The following is a 17,720-nucleotide window of genomic DNA, read 5'->3' on the forward strand; positions in this document are numbered from 1 at the left end:
GGGCTAAGAACTGTTTGGTTAAATTTTAACATAAAAAAAATTGTACATAAAAGTATAGTGCTTATTTGTCATTGTGTTAAAATTCTAGTGTATATTATTGAACTATCTGATTATTTCATAGGTGTATACTAAAAAGTATAATCCATATAATATATTTTTTTTTAATTTTATTTATTTACTTATGGCTCTGTTGGGTCTTCGTTTCTGTGCGAGGGCTTTCTCCAGTAGCAGCGAGCGGGGGCCACTCCTCATCGCGGTGCGCGGGCCTCTCACTATCGTGGCCTCTCTTGTTGCGGAGCACAGGCTCCAGACGCGCAGGCTCAGTAATTGTGGCTCACGGGCCCAGTTGCTCCGCGGCATGTGGGATCTTCCCAGACCAGGGCTCGAACCCTTCTCCCCTCCATTGGCAGGCGGATTCTCAACCACTGCGCCACCAGGGAAGCCCCCATATAATATTTGACTTTAACTTATGTTATCATCTCACTTGCTAACCCCTAGCTCAAGCTCCTATCATCTCTTTCCTGGACAATTGTAATCACCGGCTGCTGCTCTCCCTTCTTCCACCCATGTCTGACTACAGACTATTCCTTACTCAGCAGCCAGAGCAATGCATTTAAAACATAAGCCAGATCGTATCCTTCTGCTGCTTCAAATCATCAAATGGTTCCCAGGGGTAGGGAGAATTCAGAGCTGGCCCCCAAGATTTCTGCCTCCTGATGTGCACACTACGTGTGATTATTTGGAAGAAGAATCCCTTGAACGTGAGCAGGACTTGTAAATATGATGAGATTTCGCTCTCAGGATTATTACGTTATAAGACAAAATGAATTTTGCAGGTGTTATTAAGCTCCCAAATCAGTTGACTTGAGTTAAATAAAAGGGAGATTATCCAGAGTGGGCTTGACCTAATTGGGTGAGCCCTTTAAAAGGGTCCAGGTCTTCCCAGAAATTAGAGAAATTTGATGTCAGTGAGAGGCCTTTCTGCTGTGCTAGGAGAAAGGAGGCATGTTGTGAGGGGGATGGACATTTGCAAAGATTTGTGGGCAGCCTCTAGGAGCTATGAGTAATCTCTGGCTGCTGTCCAGCAAGAGAATAGGGATCTCAGTCCTACGATCGCAAGGAAATGAATTCTGCCAACAACCTGAATGAGATGGGAAGAGGATCCCAAGCCTTAGATGAGATCATAGCCCATGCTGACATCTTGATTTCAGTCTGGCGAGACTCTGAGCAGAGAACCCAGCTGTGCCACGCCCAGACTCCTGGCCCACAGAAACTGTAAGATAATAAATTTGTGTAGTTTTAAGCTCTTTAGTTTGTGGTAATTTGTTACAGGGAAAACTAATACGCTTCTCTTCTCTTGCAGATGAAAATGTAAAAATAACTTTATTAAGGATTTTGGATTTTATTCTGGTATCCAGCCCTGACTCTCTCTGTTACCATCTTCTATTTTGTCCCTTCTTCACTCTGCTGCAGCCACACTGTTCTCACTGTTCTAGAACACTCCAGCGTGCTCCTGACTCAGCACCTCAATTCTTATTGTTTCCCTTCCTGGAGCCCCCTGCCCTGGATATGCACAGGACCTCCTATCACCCGTCATTCAGGTTCCTGTCAGAGAGCTCCTCCTTGACCACCCAGACCAGTCAGGCTAGGCTATGTTTTGTTGTGCCAACAAACAATCCCCAAAGCTCAATGATTTAAAATAACAAAAGTTAGCTTTTTATTTTCCCTATATGTTTAATTTGGATTAGCAAGAGGGCACTGCTCATCATGGGCTTGAGAGACCCAGGCTGATAAAGGCACCACTATCTTGTAATGCCACTATTTCAAATTTCTTTTGATTAATGTTAGCATGGTATAAACTTCTCCATCTCTTTACCTTTTTTTCCCCAATCCCTTTACTTGTATCTATTTGTGTCTTTATATTTAAAGTGGGTTTCTTATTTCTTGTAGATAACATATAGTCAGGTCTTGTGTGTGTGTGTTTTGTGTTTTATCCGCTCTGTCAGTCTTTGTCTTTTAACTGGTATATTTAGGTCACTGATGTTTGAAATGATTATTAATGTAGTTGGATCAATATCTATCATATTTGTTACTCTTTTTTATTCATTGCTTTTCTTCCTTGTTTGTTTCCTTTTGGGGTCTTCCATCTCTTTCTGCCTTCTCTGATTTTAATATATGACATTCTCTTAGCATGTCAATTATATTATTTTTAACTTTTTTAGTGATTTTCCTTTAGTTTGCAATATACAATTACAACTAATATAAGTCCACTTTCAAATAACAGTATATACCTCTTTGTGAGTAGTACAAATACATTATAGTATTCTCTGTTTCTCCCTCCCATATCTTATGATATTTGTCATTAATTTTAGTTATCCATAAGCTATATTACCAAATACATTGTTGATATTCTCATTTTGAGCAAACTGTTATCTGTTAGATCAATTAAAAATAAGAAAAATAATCATCAGAGAAATGCAAATCAAAACCACAATGAGATATCACCTCACACCTATCAGAATGGCTATCATCAGAAAGTCTACAAATAACAAAGGTTGGTGAGGATGTGGAGAAATGGGAGCCCTAGTACACTGTTGGTGGGATTGTGAATGGGTGCAGCCACTATGGAAAAAAGTATGGAGGTTCCTCAAAAAACTAAAAATCGAACTACCATATGACCCATTAATTCCACTCTTGGGTATATATCTGAAAATAAATGAAAACACTAATTCGAAAAGGTGCTTGCTCTCCAATGTTCATAGCAGCACTATTTACAACAGCCAAGACATGGAAGCAACCCAAGTGTCCATCAACAGGTGAATGAATAAAGAAGACATGGTATATATACAATGGAATATTACTCAGTCATAAAAAGAATGAAATTTTGCCATTTGCAGCAATGTGGATGGATGTAAAGAATATTATGCTTAGTGAAATAAGTCAGACAGAGAAAGACAAATATTGTATGCTGTCACTTCTATGTGGAATCTAAAAAAACAAAACAAATGAATGTTTATAGCAAAACAGAAATAGACTCACAGATTTAGAAAACAACCTAGTGGTTACCAGTGGGGAGAGGGAAGGAGGGTGGGGCATGTTGGGGGTATGGGATTAAAAGATGTATAAAATAAATAAGCAACAAGGATATACTGTATAGCACAGAGATTTATAGCCATTATCTTGTAATAACTTTTAATGGGGCATAAACTGTAAAAATACTGAATCACTAGGCTGTATTCCTGAAACTAATATAATATAGTATATCAACTATACTTCAATAAAAAAATTTTAAAATTTTAAATAAGAAAAATAATAGATTTTATTTTACCCTTGTTTATTCCTTTTCTAATGCTCTTCCTTTCTTTATGTAGATCTGAGTTTTTGGCATATCATTTTCCTTCTTTTTGAAGAATTTCTATTTTATGTTTCTTGGAAAGCAGGTTTACTTGTGTCAGATTTTTTCAATTTTTGTTTGTCTAAGAAAGTGTTATTTCTCCTTCACTTTTGAAATGTAAATTTTGCTGGATACAGAATTCTAGGTTGGTGGATTTTTTAAAAAACATTTTAAATATTTCACTCCACTCTCTTATTGTTTGCACAGTTTCTAGAGAAATCTGATGTAATTCTTCCCCTTGCTACTCTATAGGTGAGGTGTTTTCTCTTCTGGCTTCTTTCAAGATTTTTTCTTTGTCTTTGATTTTTCTGCATTTTGAATATAATATTCCTAGGTATATTTTTATACCTACATATTTATCCTACTTGGTGTCCTCTAAGCTTTCTTGATCTTTGCTTTGGTGCCTGTGATTAATTTTGGAAAATTCTCAGTCATTATTGCTTGAATTATCTCTTCTGTTCCTTTCTTTTTTTCCCTTCTCTTTATGGTATTCTCATTATGCATATGTTATACCTTTTATAATTGTCCCACAGTTTTGGGGTATTCTGTTCTATCTTTTAAGTTTTTTTTTTCCTCTTTGCGTTTCAGTTTTGGAAGTTTTTACTGACATTTCTTCATGTTCACTGACTCTTTCCATGGCTATATCCAGCCCATTGATGAGCTCTTCAAAAACATTTTTCGTTTCTATGATAGTGTTTTGATTTCTAGCATTTCCTTTTGGTTAGAATTTCCATCTCTCTGCTTACATTACCCATCTGTTTACAATTTTCTGTTGTAAACCAGACATGATGTACTAGGTAAATGTACTGAGGTAAATAGACTTTTGGTGTGAGGTTTTGTGTTTATCTGATTAAGAGCTAGGCTGTCTTTATTGTTTGCTCTAGCTGTAGGTGTCAGAAGCTAAAATTTCCTCTGGTGCCCTTGTTTTTGTCTCTTCTGTTGTCTTTGGGTTTCTCTGGAGACTTTTTCTTAAGTAGGTTCTGAGGCATGCAGTTCTTTCCATAGTATCTACCTATTTTATAGGAGCCCTATTGATACTGTGGTAAGGTGTAGGGGGAGAGGAAGCACTCTATAGTTCTATGCTTTGACTTTCAGGTTTTAGTGAGCCTTTGCCTGTGCCCTTGGGCTGTGACCTTCACTAGTGCTTTTCAGTCCCCATCACCCTTAGTTTAGGCAGGAAGGCTAGAGGGAGCTGGAGTTGGGTATTTCCTTTATTCTAGATCAGTTAGGTTCTGATAAAACTCAAGTTAATTAAGCTCTAGTAAAATAGTTTCTCTTGAGGGCATGCCTTGCTAATAAAAACAGAGTGTTCTGTGTGTATTTCAAAATGGTTCCTTTTCCCTCCTTCCCTTCTGGAAGCACCAGGGAATTTTCCTATTATCTTGACAGTGAGAACCTGGTAGGGCTCCTAGAGGTAAACCTCACTAAATTGTAGGCCATCCTCCTAAGACTGAGCCCCCTGGAATTTTTAACTCTCAAATTTGTCCATATTGAGCCACCAGCAATTCCATCGATTACCATTTAGATTTTCTTATCCTGATATTGGTTCCCATGGACGTTTCTACTTTCAGGTTTTTATTCCAATAAGTTGTAATTCTCTGTATCCACCTGTCTGTCTCTCCAACTTGGGGGGGGGGCAATTTTTTGCCCTGTAACCTCAATTCTCTGTTGGATCTAAGAAGAGTTGTTGATTTTCAGTTTTTTTCAACTTTTTTCTTCCTGTGTGGAAAGCAGTGGTGATTTCCAGGATTCTTACATGCCAGACTAGAAACTAGAAGTTGTAATGCCACTATTTCAACACAAGGCTTAAAGCTCTGCCACAGCAGGGGGAAACACCTCAGAGAGTTGCACACTGGCTCCCAAATTCTTCAGCCTTACAGTGACATGTCATTTCTATTCATATTTCATAGGCTGACTATATTTCATATAGTCATGCCCAGTTGTTTGAAATGTGAGCAAATGTAACCCTGCAGTGTTCCTGAAAAAAGAGGACAACCAGCAGTACTGCAGAGCATTATTAACGTTGACCAGAGCACTCTATGTAAGATAGTATTTCCAGCTCCAGCTACCACTTGGCTCTCTTATCACGTCATATTTTCACCCTAGCACTTTATAATACCATATTATACTGTACATTATACTGTACATATTATATTTCATTATAATGAAACCTATTGTGCTAGATGCTCTGTTTACTGTTTGTCTTTCTTCTTCTGTCCCCACAAATGTGAGAATCATGGGAACAGGGACTTTGTCTAGTCTATTCTATTTGTCTACTTTTATCCCCAGAATCCAGAATATTCCAGTGTTCAATACATATTTGGTGAAAGCATCAGTGAATGGATTTTGTTCAAACTTGGGAACCCAGAAAAATGAACCCTTTACATCAGCCAAATCTGGCTCAGAAATTCTTTCCAACAGGGATGAAGCTGTATAACCCTTGTGCAGAGCCTTTGTCAGACTAGCTGGGTACATCCTTTGCTATCAGATAGCAAGGAGAGAATGAAAAAGCCTCAGAAGTTCCCAGGAATGTGGTGCTATTTTAAGGCAAGGGTATACACAGCTTGAGGGAAAATGAATTTGAAAATGAGCTTAGGCATTTCAATAACACAGGTAAAAGGTATTAATAATTTGAAAAATAGGTGAATTTAAGAATCTTTCCATCTTAAGTTTATGTTTATAATCAAGGATATTCAGCTCTCATTCCTCACTTTTTGAAAAGCAAAAAACTAAATCACCTCTTGAATATGAAATGTAGGTGCAATGCTTGGAACATGCTCTTTCTTGGGGAATAGACCTGTCAGATCCTGGGGTGGTTGAAATGTGGACTTCCTGCTGGTTCAGGTGCACCGTCTTTGTGCTTTTTAGGCTTATTTGTTCACTCTGAGTTTAATGAGTGCGTTCAGGCATGTAATGAAGAACAACACCATCACACACACAATTCATTGAAGTCCAAAGATAAGGTGATTTTATCAATTATATTATTCAGTAAAGTACATTTGTAATTTATTAAATAATACATAGATTGAGTGGCATCTGGAACACTGTTGTGTTGATACTCATGATATTAGCATCCATGCTATAAAAAGAAATCTTGAATTGATGGCATTTGTTACAGTGGGTGTAAAGCTTTTGTTTCTCTTGCTAGAGGAAAGAGGTGAGAGCAGTGCAGTTGTGGGTCACAGGTCCCTCTGGTATGAAATTTGTCCTGACTAAGCTTAAAACATTTGATGGCCAAAAGCATGGGTTCCTATAGCAAATTATTTTTATTTTCACCTCCATTAACCTTGGCTAATGGGATGAACACAGGGCTGGAAGGCAGGTGAATATCCCCAGTTATCCAAGAGTTACTTGATCTAAGCAAATTACTTTCCTTTCTTCTCTTTCTTTTCTTCTTCTTTTTATAAAGTGTATTATGGCATTTTCAGAGCATGTTCATATATATCTCATTTGACCTTACAACAAACATCCCACTGAGGTTAGCTGGTCAAGGGTTCTTATTTCTGTTTCTAGATAAGGGATACTGTTGCTTGGAGAGTTGAGTGGGAAGAAGATCAGGGATTTTGACTGTAACCCCAGTGCTTTTTAAAAAGTGATACAGCAGTGATGCTCTGGGCCTCAGTTTCCTCATTTCAAACCAAACATAAATATACGTTATTTGCCAACTTAAGTTGTGGGTATGACAAGAGATAATTAAATTTTTAGATACTCTGACTAGTCAGAGCCTTATGCAATTATAAATTAATCATCTTGCTTTTGTTTTAAGTCCAAGGGCTCTGTCCTTAGACAATAAAGCCTTCTTCTCCACATTCTTCTACAGAAAAAATGTCCAATATGAGTGCATATGTAGAGCCCTGGAATTTTCCATCTGAAAGCATTTAGGAATGAGTCCTCTTAAAGGAAGTGTAGAGAGTCATTAGAAAGAAGCCAATGGTAACTCTGATTTGGCTGTCTCTAGGACTGTTATCAAGTTAATTTTTTTAAAGTGATGACTTGTTGGTTTGCTTCAATGTTGTTCTATTTTCTAACTCATTGATAAAAATGGTCCTCTTACTTTTGACTAGGCTTTGCCACATAGGGCTATGATCTTCAAGGACAGAAGTATAATAATGAATAACTGTTTTATATTCCAAAATATGTTCTGACTGACTCTTTTTTCAAGTATATAGAGCAGGGGTTAGCAACTTTTGCTGTAAAGGATCAGCATTTGCAGGACATGTCGTCTCTGTCATGAGAGACTCAACTCTACTGTTGTATAGCACAGAAATAGCCATAGATAACACGTAAATAGATGAGCATGTTCCAATACAACTTTATTTTAAAAGTCTATTTCATATAATTTATTCCATATAATTTTCCCACGTCATGAAATATTCTTCTTTTTTTTTTCAACTATTCAGAAATGGAAAAACATTTTTAGCTCATGGGCCCAGGAAAAACTGATGGGCTGGATTGGTCCATGGGCCAATCCCTAGAACACAAGAGAAACATTCATTGCTACTGTAGACAGTACTCCGTTCAAATAATTCTTTGAGTTGGAAAATGTTTCTAGGAAGTCTGTTCTCATAACACAAACTTTCAACACTGTCAGCAAAGGCAATATCAAACAGTAGGGTTCAAGTTAAGTGGTCATCATTGCATAGGAAAAGTACAAGTATTTCCTCATCAGAAAGTTAGAGACCCCTGCTTTATATTCAAAGGAGGGAAATTAACTAGCACAATTTGGCATAGAGCTTGTAAAATCTTGCGGCAAAGATATCTCACAGGGCTAAGTACATTACCAATCTCAATTTGGTGCTCCATAAATATCTGTTGTGTTAAGTGAAATTCCCACAAGGTTCCTAAGTTCTTGCTTATTATGTAGAATGAAGTGAACATAGACTATAATTGTCTATTTAGAAGACAAGGGGTTAATGCAATGAATATTTAAGTAGCACTCTTCACTGCTATTTATGAAGGGTGACTACAAAAGACTTAAATGACAGATTTCACAAAAGTGCTAGGCAGTAGGGCAAGGTGTGCACAATATCGAAATAATTAGCCATTATGAGCTTGATAATACCCATGACTAAGCTAATCTATAACTGGATATCTATGGAACCAGCAAAATTCTTTCAAATCTCCAGCATGTAATTTAATCATAATGAAGCCGCTATTTACTGCTGTGTCCCATTATCTTGGAAGTTCACACATATTCTAAACTCTTTTGCCTCATAGTCAATGCCAAAATATGCTAGTACCTAACTAATCTTTAGTTTTTTTCATTTGTGCAACTTTTATTTCTTCAACTAAATCATAAGTTTCTTTTGGGCAGGATCATATCACATAAATAAGAGCAGCATAATGATTAACAGTAAGATTGTGGATTCATACTATTCAGATACAAATTCTGCTTTGACATTTACTAGCAATGCAACTTGGGACACATTACATAGTCTCTTTGCTCTCAGTTTATTAATTTGTAAATAATGGTAATAAAAGTATTTACCTGATTGGATTGAAATTCTGTTACAGTTAAATGAATCAATGCATGCAAGGCACTCAGAACAGTTGCTGGCACACAGTAAGGATTCAAGAAATGCCAGTTAAAAATAGACCTTTGGGACCCAGTCTGATGCTATAAAATCCTATTTATAAGCTGATGACTTCCCAGTCCTGCTCCCTCCATGGAACCGCACTGAAGTTATCCACTTGGAATACTTAACACACCTCCGCTTTGAAACAGAATACTCATCTCAAAATGATCATGCCCACAAAACATGCTTGTCTTCTTTCCCATTCCAAGTGTGTTCTCCCTTAGTCTTTCTCTCCAATATGCAGGACAATTTTCACTCTTCTAGTTTTTCAGGCTAAAAAACAAATACAATCCTGAAGTCATGTTTGGCTTTTATTTATTTTTTTTGCCACGCAGCATGGCTCGTGGGATCTTAGTTCCCCGACCAGAGATCAAAGCCGTGCCCCAGCAGTGGAAGCGGGGAATCCTAACCACTGGACCACCAGGGAATTCCCTTGACTTCTTTCTTTTTCTCACATTCCACATCCTGTCTATTAGCATATTCTGTGAGTTCTGACAAAATATATCTAAATCCCAGCTAACCCACTACCTTACCTATCTTCCTAGTCCATGTCCGTTACCGTTTGCATAAGCGGTTGTTGCAATAGCCTCCAAACTGGTGTCCCTGTTTCTATCGATGATCCCCTGCCATCTAATCTCCATGCACCAGCCAGACTTCTACATCCACAACACGTACATGGGTCCTTGCACATGGTCAGGTGTCAATAAATAAACTAAAGGAATGCTTGATTGAAATATTTGAAAGCTAATTGACTTATCACCTTACTATAGGCACTGAAAGGATTTTATTCAAAGTGATGTAAAATTCTCAATAGTCTCTGCCTGTTAAAATTGTCATAGTAAATAATTCCTTTAAAAGTAAGCATAGGGACTTCCCTGGTGGCACAGTGATTAAGAATCCGCCTGCCAATGCAGGGACACAGGTTCGAGCCCTGGTCCGGGAAGATCCCACATGCTACGGAGCAACTAAGCCTGTGCGCCACAACTACTGAGCCTGCGTGCCTAGAGCCAGTGCTCCACAACAAGAGAAGCCGCTGCAATGAGAAGCCTGCGCACAGCAACGAAGAGTAGCCCCCGCTCGCCGCAACTAGAGAAAGCCTGAGCGCAGCAGCGAAGACCCAACTCAGCCAAAAATAAATAAATAAATAAATAAAAGTAAACATAGACTGAGAAGGTAGGACTGCATAATTTTGACTAAAATTCTGTGAATCTGTGACTTGGTAAAAGCTGTAAGGTCAAGAATAAGGCGGACAAATCAACGTAGGTGAACCCTTTAGAATATTTTTGAAAAGTGTATCAGATTTGGAACCTTAGTTTTATAAGCCCCGAATTTGTACAGAAAGGTTGATTTTTGAGCCCTACATTTGCACCAGGTATGTATATTTTATTTTCACACCCAGTTAGTCAGGACCTACCATTGTATGGGAGAAAAAAATCACCCCCTTTAATTAGATCTCTAGGTAGTTAAAGTAGAAAGTCATTTTCTGTCCAATTATGAATCCCAAATATTTTGCTTCTTTGGCGGTACTACTCTAGTCTATGAATCTTTTATTCAAGGATCTTAAAACAAGTTAAAGTGTCTGGTGTAATTTCTTCAAACAGCAAAGTTTTTGTTTTTTTAAGGTTATGTTTAATTGTTGGGAGACATAGGTCCAAGATGTTTTTAACATTAAGCCTGTGTTCCTCTCACTTCTCTGTAGTGATTATGTCCAGGCCAAGGGATGCTGCAAAGGACAATTGCCAGGAACAACATTCCTCACTCTTTTGGTAGAGAACAAGGGGCTTGGAGGGCCACCAGCATGCTCTCTTTCTGGGACATTTCCAGTCTGCAGCATCTCTCCTATCCCCATTCTTTCTTGAATAAATGAGAGATGTACATGATTTCTGTGCCTGGGAAACTCAAAGACTCATTTCTCTTGACTATAAGCAAGGAGACTGTGAATAAACATGGGAAAAGAAAGAAAGAAGTAAAATAAAGGGAGAAAGATAGAGAATGGTAGCCAGACAAGAAAAGGGAAAAAGGAAAGGAGAAAGGAAACAAAATGAAGAAAGAGAATTAACTCTCAATTTTTGAATGAGGTAAAGAAACTAACTGTGTGTGTGTGTGTGTACACCTCTGTCTGCTGAGAAGCCTTGAAACAAAGCCACACTTACAGCCAAGAGCACACCTAATGCCCAGATGATCTTGACTTCTAATCACCTTTCTCCACTAAAAGGAAGGAGGATCATGGCTTCTTGGAGAAATTGCTGATTCTAGAACTGGAGCAGGAAAGAACAAGATGAGACTGGAACATCTTGTTGTGGCAGAAAATAAAGTTCCCAAAGAACGACAGAGGCATGTCAAAAGGACATGGGAGCCAGCTTGAAGGGGCTTCCACTGCGCAGATTTGGGAACAATCTAAGCATCAAAATATAATAACAACAATAACAATAGTTATACTTACAGTCCATTATATAAAATAAAAATTCATAAGTCCTTTCTTATTTAAATTAAAATAACAGAAGGAAGAGCTGTTCTTCTTTACTGTGGAATGACAACCAATAAATGTAGAAGGAATGATAGAGTTAGAAAATCATCATTGGATGCTGGTGGGTAAAACTTGTGGGTAAAATTTTGATGAACCAGGACATTTACATAGGCTTCACTTATCTCTAAACAAATAATTTATTAATTGTAGAGTGACAAATAGCATCTTCCAGTCTAGAAACCTGGCAAATACCAAAGTAAACATCATCAATACTGGGACCACCTACATCAAATACCTTCAGATATGATGCAAAGAAGGACAACCAATCACTTCCATGAGAGTCCTGCTAAAGCAAATAACCTGAACATAATCATGAGGAAACAACAGACAAACTTAAACCAAGGGGCATTCTATGAAGTGACTGACCTGTACACTTCAAAAATGTCAAGATCATGAAAGACAAAGAAAGAGGAAATTTCAAGGTCATGAAAGACAAAGTTAGGGGAAAGTTTCCAGATCAAAGGAGATTAAAGTAACATGACAACTACTCATAACATATGAGCCTAAGTTGGACCCTGAACTGAGGAAGGAAGAGAAAGCAGCTATAAAAGACATTATTGGAACAGTTGATAAAATTCGAATATAGACTGTGGATTAGTGTTTTAGTCTGCTTGAGCTTACATAACAAAATACGATAAACTGGGTGGCTTAAATAACAGACATTTATTTTCTCACAGTCCTGGAGGCTAGAAGTCCAAGATCAGCATGCCACTACAGTCAGTTTCTGGTGAGAACTCTCCCCTTGGGTTGCAAATGGCATGAAGGGAGAGGAAGAGGGAAAGGGAGAAGAGAGTGAGAAAGAGAGAGAGAGAGGTGGGGGTGGGGAGAGTGGAGGCTGTCTGGTGTTTCTTCTTAAAGGGCATTTACCCAATTGGGCCAGGGCCCCATCCCCATGATCTCATTGACCTCCCAAAGACCCCAACTCTAAATATCATCATATTGGGGGTTAAGGCTTCAATATATGAATTTGGTGGAGGACATAAACATTCAGTCCATAACATTCAGATATCAATGTTAAGTTTCCTGATTGTGGTAATTATACAGGGATTATGTAAGGAAATGTCCTTGCTCCTTGGAAATATAACCTAAAATTTTTAGGGGTAAAGAAATACATTGTCTCCAACTTATTGTCAAATGGTTCAGAAAAAATGTATACATACATGCACAAATAGAGAGACAGACAGAAATCAATCACATGGAGCAAAATGTAAACAATTGTGGAATCTGGGTAATGGGTATAATGGGAGTTCCTTGTACATCACAATAAAAGATACAAAAAATTTTCTGCAAAAGAATCCTTGGAGTTATAAGGTCGACCCTTATTATTCTTCATCAATCAACCTATTACTACTCATCCAGGGTATTAGCAAGCTTTCTCCATAGTACTTATTCTTTCCTGAACTGTTGATTAGTCTTCTGACTTTCAGAGAAGAAATAAAAATCTGAGAGTTACCAAGTGAATAGGACAAAAAATTTCTTAGCATTTGTAACATCAGGTTAACATGAATAATGTGGCATTTTCATAAAATGTAACTTAATAGGGAAAATACAAATCCCACACTTGAATTTAAAGAATCAATTGTTTGGAACAAAATTAAAGAAACGTGATATAATAATTGCTTACATGAAAATCAGAGCTGATAAGTAAGTATAATATAAGCCTAAAATATAATTAACAAAGCTTAAAAATATATAATTTTTGGCTTTTCTTTTAAAGATGTCAGTATGTAACCAATTTTTCATTATGGCAACTATTTTTAGCCTTAACTTTATATGATTATTCACTAATAATCTATTCCTCATTGAAAACATAATTTTTTGTTCATTTGTTTTATTTTGGAAGCATATATTAAAAATCAGAGCAAGTTTTTTCTTCACCTTTTCTTTTCTTTTTTTTAATTTTTTTTTTTTTTTAAACTTTGGGTTTATTTATTTATTTATTTTTATGGCTGTGTTGGGTCTTCGTTTCTGTGTGAGGGCTTTCTCTAGTTGCGGCAAGAGGGGGCCACTCTTCATCGCGGTGCACGGGCCTCTCATTATCGTGGCCTCTCTTGTTGCGGAGCACAGGCTCCAGACGCACAGGCTCAGTAATTGTGGCTCACGGGCCCAGTTGCTCCGCGGCATATGGGATCCTCCCAGACCAGGGCTCGAACCCATATCCTCTGCATTGGCAGGCAGATTCTCAACCACTGCGCCACCAGGGAAGCCCCTTCACCTTTTCTTTAATAAATAGAAAATCATGTTATGATGTGTGTGATCTAGACTGTAGATGGGCAGCAGAGGAGATATTTGATGCTATGCTATTTCTTATTTAATTTTTTTTTTTTGGCTATACAATATGGTCAGTTCATTACTCACTCATTTAATTACAGCAGCTCTTTTTATAGATTTTAGTCTTATGGCATAAGTATTATATTTTTATTGAGCTATAGTTGATGTACAGAATTATGTAAGTTTCAGGTGTACAACAAAATGATTCAAAATTTTTAAAGGTTATATTACATTTATAGCTATTATAAACTATTGGCTATATTCCCTGTGTTGTACTATATATTCTTGTAGCCTATTTATTTTATACATAGTAGTTTGTACCTCTTAATCTCCTATCCTTATCTTGCCCCTCCCCACTTCCCCCTCTCCACTGGTAACCACTAGTTTGTTCTCTATATCTATAGGTCTGTTTCTTTTTTTTGTTATATTCACTAGTTTTATTTTTTTAGATTCCACATATTGATGTAAATGATATCATAAAGTATTTGTCTTTCTCTGTCTGACTTATTTCACTTAGCAAAATAATTTCCAAGTCCATCCATGTTGTTGCAAATGGCAAGATTTCATTCTTTTTTATGGCTGAGTAGTATTCCATTGTACATATATACCACATCTTTATCCATTCACCTGTTGATGGACACATACTCTTTGATTACTGTAGCTTTGTAGTATAGTCTGAAATCAGGGAGTGTGGTTCCTCCAGTTCTGTTCTTCTTTCTCAAGATTGTTTTGGCTATTCGGGATCTTTTGTATTAATTTGCAAATTTAAAAATGACTTGTTCTAGCTCTGTGAAAAATGTCCTGGGTATTTTGATAGGGATTGCAAAATAAATAAATAAATAACCCTTAATGAAGCACTTTTCTTCCAAGATGTCATACACATTTTTTTCTCTTTCTGCAGAAAGCAATAATTTACAAAAATAAGAACTTATGTTCATCTTTTTCAAAATCATAACTTCCTTTTTTTAATCATTTAGAGTTTATTTTCTCTGCCTTTTCAAAATACATGGGTTTGAAATTGCAAGAATATATCCATTCTCACTTTCCATTTAAGAGAAATGTGTCCTAAAAAGTTGCAATATATATATTAAACAAATAAAATATGTGTTACAGGTATCACTTGTATGCCCACATACAGTGTGGACAACTTGAAAAATTGTATTCCTACCTAAATGGAAGAAGGAGCTATGGTTCTAGATTTTTCCTTAAGTCAGTAATTTCCAAGTAGAGTTCTCCCATATATTGTCCTAAGACCCTGAATGCTGTGTACTCAATGCAGGGTTAGTGATATGAGCAGATTTGTTAAATAGTGAACTGTTTTGTGAACTGAATGGTAAAAATGACCACAGTTACTCCAAATATAGGCCTATGGTTACACAGCTCTCACCATCACCTTGCAAAGAAGAAAGTTGTATTCCATGAGGTTGAGATCTTGGAGAGTTAAACATGGAATAGAGGCAGTAAAGATTAGAAACTTGGGGGTCTCTCCAGGAATGGCATGATGGGTAGTTCTGACAATGGTGTGAGGTGTGTGGACAAGAGAAGGGCAGTAAGTGCCTCCAGTCTGTCCAGGCTGGCAAAGGGAAACCCAATGAAGAGAGAGTGTTGGACATACACTTTGTACGGGACCAGCCCCAGTGAAGGGTTTATAGAACAGGGAGAAGCCCCACATCCAGCACCCTTGGTGCTTTAAGGAATCACGTGGTTAGATACTACCACTGATGATGCATTGGCACCTCATCGTTGTAAAGGTATTGCTCACTTTGCCTGATTCTTTACTAAAACACCACATGCCTCACAGAAGTAATACTTATCTTTGGAATAACTGTCATGACAACTTCATTTCTCTCTCAAAGCTTCCTCTCACTTTATAAACCATGTTGCTTCACTTTTTGCAGAGTCCTCTCCCCTAGACCTGTGCTGAGGATCTGTGCGAAGCTGAGCTTTGCATGATCTCCTTGGCACCGTGCAAGGTTTGTCCTGTGTGTAGGGAGCCAACAGTATCCTCTGCTTTCCTTTCTGGGCACCTAGAGTGAACTGCAGTTAATCAGTGTGTCAGCTTGTTCCCAAGTCTACAATCTACATTCCCTCCAGTACACAGACTCATATTTTCTCAGAGAGCCAAGTAGGGACATAGGAACTTTCCTTCTCAAGAATCTGCCAGATATTTCAAAGAAATCTAAAAGTGTTAAGGGCTATATGCAGAAAGCATGTTGATCTAGATTGCAGAACCTTGTACCTCAACTCACTGGCCTTTCCTTGCTGCTGCTCCTCCCACCGGCTTCCCTGTGCACACACCACTGGGCATCACTACATCTGTGCACTTCTTCCTGATGGTTGGCTTAAGTCCTTCCTACATTTTCAGGGTAATGGCCAGAAAGTTTTCCTCAGGAGCATTGTATGGAAGCTGGCAGGGGACAGTTATATAGGGAGAATGATGTTCTATTATACTTGTGTTTCTGTGACCACAGGGAGTCAAGGCCAGAGAGAAATATAAAAAAATAAGCCATGGTAACACGGCAGTGTACAAAGGTATGTCCTGATGGTTTGAGGTGATCCAGAAAAGGTTCAGGATGTTTCCCGTTCTTCTTCAGCATTGACAACAGAATCTACTGTTTGGTTTTGAGATTTTTGGGAAAGACATGGCAGGTGAGGAGGTTAGGGTGTAGATGTATGCAAACTTCAACTGTTAACCGTAAAGCACAATTGACTCATCACTATTGGTCTAAAAATAAAATAAGAATGATCCACATGTAGCTGAATATAGACTACAGTCTGGTTTTCCTCTTTTATTACAGTCTTTGGCTACCAGTGATCCTTTTACATTTCCCTTAGGGAATGGGAAAGACAGAGAAGGACAAGACTCAGTATAACATTTAAACAACAGTGCTATCGTGCCTGTGATAGCCTTCTCGACGTGATGTCATGAGTAGCTGCTGTTGCCTTAGCAACACTACAGTGGTATGGTAAACAGAGATGTTTTCTGGATAGCTAGAGGAAATGTGGCTTTTATTCCATCTCACACCCTCCTGCCACCAACCCCCTACCATGGGTAGAAAAGATTTTCTTTCCTTTTGGTGTGAATTTTCCACCTTGAGATGAGCCACAATATTTTTCATCTGTTTATTTTTATGCTCCACAATTTTACAATGCTGGAAATTTTGTTGAAACACCCACTCAATTTAGAGACTATGATAGTGCATATCGCATTCTAAAATCCCCTGTTGTGTGGCATTGCTAAGAATGCACAAGGGGAAATTCGGTGGTGTGAAATCTCAGGGTTATGACAAATTTGACAAGATGAGCTTGAATGACCTTACCTCATGCGGCCACACAGCTGAGTCTATTGGTGAAGTTCTCAGACACAGATAAGGCAGCTGAGGAATGGCTCTCTTGAGACAAACGCTGAGCTGCTGTAACCAGAGTAGAAAAAATAAATCTAGGACATTTTAAAGCATTGTTTAACAAGTAAAATAATGCGATGCAAAGAATGATGGAGGACAGACGAACATGGGTTTTTATAATTTCTCTATAAGCTCCACAACAAAGATGACAAATCATTATTGTTTTGTAAAAACAAACATATCTTTTAAAATTCAACTGGGAAAGGAGGATGGAAGGAAATAATAATGTGCCAAAAAAAAGCATTCATTAAAGTGTTTATTGGTGAACTGTGGCTGTTTTTCATGAGACAGTGACACCTACTCTAATATATCGAGAGGCAGAAGATTTTCAAAGGCACCGTTGCTTGAGATCTCTGCAGTATTTTTCACGTAAGAAGGACTAACTCCCGTGAAAGGAAGGTTGTTTTAAAATATATATATAAATGTAGATAACAGAATATGAATGTATGTCCTTATCAGGCACATCAGCATGGATAGCTTATTTTCTATTCCCTGGGAGGAAATTAGATGCTTGGTTGGGATGCAGAAGCAGATGGGCACATTTTGAT

Source organism: Balaenoptera physalus (genome assembly GCF_965194825.1).
Source record: "Balaenoptera physalus genome assembly, chromosome: 6".
Taxonomy (NCBI): domain Eukaryota; kingdom Metazoa; phylum Chordata; class Mammalia; order Artiodactyla; family Balaenopteridae; genus Balaenoptera; species Balaenoptera physalus.